Raw genomic sequence first — 5088 nt, 5'->3', positions numbered from 1 at the left:
AGGAGCATCAGGGTTTAAAGCAGTTATAGTCATTCTGTCTTCCCCTTGGACATTGATTTTGAAGTCGAGCAGAGGCTTCTCTTTTGGCACCTAATGCCTTTATAACATGATAAGTGTCTTGATTGTGTACAAGTGGGAAAGGTTGAAACATGACATTCCATGCCACTTTCCTGAAGTTTGACCAAAAATTTAAGCTGTAAAATAGTCATTTATTGGTTTTTTGCAATGGGTTTGCCACCAGAACACAGGAGTAGTGAAAACCACCGCTAAATCAAAACCAAAATGGGAAAGGAAAAGACTCATATCAACATCGTTGTCATCAGACATGTAGGATCGGGCAAGTCTACTACTACTGGCCATCTGATCTACAAATGTGGTGGGATCAACAAAAGAATCATTGAAAAATTTGAGAAGGAAGCTGCTGAGATGGGAAAGGGCTCATTCAAGTATGCCTGGTCTTGGATAAACTGAAAGCTGAGCGTGATCATGGTATCACCATTGAAATCTCCCTGTGGAAATTTGAGACCAGCAAGTATTATGTGACTATCATTGATGCCCCAGGACACAGAGACTTCATCAAAAATATGATTACAAGCACATCTCAGGCTGACTGTGCTGTCCTAATTGTTGCTGCTGGTGTTGGTGAATTTGAAGCTGGTATCTCCAAGAATGGGCAGACACGTGAGCATGCCCTTCTGGCTTACACACTGGGTGTGAAACAACTAATTGTTGGTGTTAACAAATTGGATTCCACCGAACCACCCTACAGTCAGAATAGATATGAGGAAATTGTTAAGGAAGTCAGTACCTACATTAAGAAAATTGACTACAACCCTGACACAGTAGCATTTGTGCCAATTTCTGGTTGTAATGGTGACAACATGTTGGAGCCAAGTGCTAATATACCTTGGTTCAAAGGATGGAAAGTCACCGTAAAGATGGCAGTACCAGTGGAATCACACTGCTTGAAGCTTTAGATTGCATCCTGCCACCAACTCGTCCAACTGATAAGCCTTTTCGTCTGCCCTTCCAGGGTGTCTACAAAATTGGTGGTATTGGTACTGTCCCTGTGGGCAAAGTGGAGACTGGAGTTCTCAAGTCTGGCATGGTGTTCACCTTTGCTGCAGTCAATGTCACAACTGAAGTAAAGTCTGTTGAAATGCACCATGAAGCTCTGATTGAAGCTCTTCCTGGAGATAATGTGGACTTCAATGTCAAGAATGTGTCTGTCAAAGATGTTCATCATGGCAATGTTGTTGTTGACAGGAAAAATGACCCACCAATGGAAGCAGCTGGTTTCACTGCTCAGGCGATTATCCTGACCCATCCAGGCCAAATCAGTGCTGGCTATGCCCCTGTACTGGATTGTCACACAGCTCACATTGCTTGCAAGTTTGCTGAGCTAAAAGAAAAGATTGATCGCCGTTCTGGTAAGAAGCTGGAAGATGGTCCTAAATTCTTGAAGTCTGGTGATGTTGCCATTGTTGATATGGTTCCAGGAAAGCACATGTATGTTGAGAGCTTCTCTGACTATCCTCCTCTGGATCATTTTTCTGTTTGTGATATGAGGCAGACAGTTGCTGTGGGTGTCATCAAAGCAGTGGACAAAAAGGCTGCTGGAGCTGGCAAGGTCACCAAGTCTGCCCAGAAAGCTCAGAAGCTAAATGAATATTACCCATAACACCTGCCACCCCAGTCTTAATCAGAAGTGTTTGTCTCAATTAGCCATTTAAGTTTAATGATAACAATGCATCGTAAAAACTTCAGAAGGAAAGGAGAATGTTTTGTGGACCATTTGGTTGTGTGTGTGTGTGTGTGTGTGTGTGTGTGTGTGTGGCAGCTTTAAGTTATTAGTTTTTAAAATCAGTACTTTTTAATGGAAATAACTTGACCAAAAATCTGTCACAGAATTTTGAGACCCATTAAAACAGAAGTTTAATAAGAAAAAAAAAGTCATTCATTGACCCAAGCCTATCAGTCTAGTGCATATCTACTCCATGATGTGGACCAGCAGGTGGTCATCTATTTCTTGCTCACAGTTTCAGTGCGAAAAGCAGAGAATTTAGCAAAAATTCTCCTCAGGGAGTTTCTGATAGTGTGGACTCAGCATTGACCACAGTTAGTAAGCACAAGAGAGATCTCACCAAAATCCCACTTCCTCTGTGTACCTTCCATCCCATCTCATTCTCTGGTACCACAAATCTGCTAACTTTCACTTTCCCTGATCAAGTAAGTAGCCAAAGCCCAAAGAGCCCCAAACCTCAAGGAAACAAGAAAGCCAGGCCGAGGGCCTGTGTCTGTTGTGGTGAGGACACCAAGCAGTGAGCCCAAATAAGACCCAAGCTGCCTCCTAGCCAGCTTTGAGGGCATAGCTGTCCAGGAAGTAAGAGAGAATGAGGTACTGTGTCTCTGAGCTTCCTATTTGTCCCAGGATCACAGGAGTCAGGGCAAGACCTGTGGTATGCATCTAAACAGGGCTCACACCATGTCCTGTCAGTTAGAAGGTTGTTGTTGGCTTAGGGTAGCATTTTCTTCTACCCCCCACAAGAGTGGTCCTGACCTGGAGGAAGAGAATCTGGTGGTTTCTTGGGGCCCCTCCTCTTTGGGAGGAGATACACATAGCCCTAAAGGCTGATATGAGATCTGGGAGCAAGTCTGGGCTCCCTGATCCCATTGATGTCACAGGGACAGATGATCTACTAGAAGTAGCATTTCTGGTGGTGGTGCTTGTTTCCTGAGATGAGGTTAGATATTTCTGGGTGGGCAGGCATTGGGGGTGGCACACAGGATAGGAACAGAAGTATTTGTTGTCCCCGTTTGCTCTTGGTCTTGTGTTTTTTGGGTGCAATGGTAGTGCTCTGGTCAGGGGCACTGTTGGTGTTCTGTCCCAAGCTTGCCTGATTTTGCTCTTCAGTTTTGGGGGTCACTCTACTTTTTGAGTAGATTCTCCTTACTGTCCTGAGAGTAGTCAGACCTGGGGACCAAGTCTGTCCTTCCAGTTGCCTTTGAGGTCACTAACTCTGTCAGCCTTGAAGGGGATGCAACTTGTTTGTCACAGGTTCACTGGTGCTGCCTGTTCTCAGGACAAACATTGACCACAGGCCCTGGCCTCTGGAGGTCAGCTACAGAGGGAGAGGCCAATGCTTTTGATGCCCCAGCAGGCCTTGTAGCATGACTGCCAGCAGAACGTGTCTGTTTGCTGGCATGGGAACCCATGGTAGGGTTTCTATATGTGTCAGCCTCAAGGGCTGAGTGGTTTGGGCTGGCCACAGCTGGGGGACCTGCAGTCAATTGTGGGATTGAGGTTGCCCATGGACCTGGAGCTGCCAGGTGTCCAAACTGAGAGTTGGCAAAGGTGAGGGCTATGGGCATCTTCCAATGAGGAACCCCAGGGAATAGTGGAATGGAGGCTCCAGGGATGACAGGCTGCTTCCTATATGGATTCTGTTGCCACACCTTTCAAGCTGGCCAGCTGGTGCTGTCAACAGGTGAGGCCCTGTGAGTCCTGTTGGGTTTTAGGCTCTGGTGAGAGGGGAGGAAGATCCTACCCAAGCTAGATGGAGGCCCCAAATGGAGGGAGGGGCTCTGAAGGCATAATGGTGTTCATGACAGTGAACCCAAAGGGAGCCACTGGCTGTGGAGCCAAGCCTTCCAGTGTGCTGGGAGAGGACCTGGGAGGAAGTGCCAAAATAGCAATTGGCAGGCTGGTGAGGAAGGAGATGCTAAGGTTGGAGGTGGGAGGGAGGTCTCTGGGATGAGAAAGCAGAGCCCACCCACATTGGTGTGGAGGCTGCCATTATGGTTGTACTGGGATGTTGGGGCAAGGTCTGGCTAAGGCTCAGTGATGCCAGAGACCTGATCCCTCCCCATGTAGTGGAGGTCCATGCATGGGCTTGGGGTCCATGGAACAGCTGTCACAGATGGCATGGGTCTCACCCATTAGAAAGCAATTGATGTGCTGCAGAGTTTTCTCCTCCCTGTCTAGGTCCTCAGTGGTGACTGAACAGCTCATTTCCAGAAGGGTAGGCAGCCTCAGAGGTTCCCCTTGGAGATGTGGCAGCAGAGAACACTTTGGTTTCCATGGCCTACCAGTGCCCCCATGGATGAACTGTTCTTCCTTGGTAATGGTTGTCCCACCCTGCCTTCTGCCACCTTCTCATACTGTGGCTTCTTCAGGGAATCCCTGGGGATGAAGAGCATCCTGGAGGAAGCTCATGGTTGGAAGGACCTGGAGCCCTCCTCTTCAGGGCTAGGAGACCTTGAGTGGAGCTGTAGGAGCTGCTGATGGCATTTCTCTCTGGGCAGGAGGTCATACAGTTGGCCTGTGAGTTCTCAGCTCTGTGTTGGGAATCTCTGGATGCAGAGGTTTCCCTGCAGAGTCCCAGGCCCGAGTACAAATGAAGGTAGACAGCTATGGGCCACCAGGGGCCTAAAGGTAGATTGTACTCCTCCAGTGACATGGGAGCTCCCCCTCTGATGTTTTCAAACTCTGGGGTCTGCTTACTTAACCACCCCTTGGCCACTGTGTCTAGGGTCTCTGAGCAGAACCCTGGACAGGGTTCTTGGAGTGACCATGGTGCTACAAGAAGGCAAGGAGTTACTTCCTGCTCCTCCTGTACCATACATGTCATCTGTTTGGTAAACCAATGGTCTGGGCTGCAGGAATGGATCAAAGATCCAATTGACAGCAGTGTCTTCTTCAGTAGACCTGGAATGTGGAGGATGGAGGTAATGTCCAGGTCCCCAGAAAGGATCAAAGTTTCCACAGGACCCCAGACAAGCTCCTAGAAGGCACTTTTCTCAACTGTTCATGCACAGTTGCAGGATGGTGGCAAGAAGACCTGCGAGTGATCCCACAGGCCCAGGCAGCCCAAAGTGGCCAACCAGTGTAGGGAAGTCAGTGGACATTGTGACTAGGCTTCATGTGGGACGCCACTGACAGGTCCCTGCACCCCAGGGCCAGGTGCAGGTGTGATGGATAAAGTTTGCTCTGGCAAGTACCCATGGCAGTGGTTATGAAACTTGGGATTCTGTATTTCCAGAGGCTAGCACAAAGGGTCCTTCTGCCACCAATGCTGTTTCAGGCAA

At 48.3% G+C, this 5088-nt stretch overlaps 1 pseudogene; it reads left to right on the top strand.

Moving 5' to 3' along the window:
* The first annotated feature begins 282 nt into the window (after positions 1-282).
* Positions 283-1703, top strand: LOC124970363 (elongation factor 1-alpha 1-like; annotated as a pseudogene).
* The last annotated feature ends 3385 nt before the right edge of the window (positions 1704-5088 follow it).

This window comes from Sciurus carolinensis, chromosome 18 (genome assembly GCF_902686445.1).
Source record: "Sciurus carolinensis chromosome 18, mSciCar1.2, whole genome shotgun sequence".
Taxonomy (NCBI): domain Eukaryota; kingdom Metazoa; phylum Chordata; class Mammalia; order Rodentia; family Sciuridae; genus Sciurus; species Sciurus carolinensis.
This window is presented reverse-complemented; position numbering and strand designations above follow the sequence as displayed.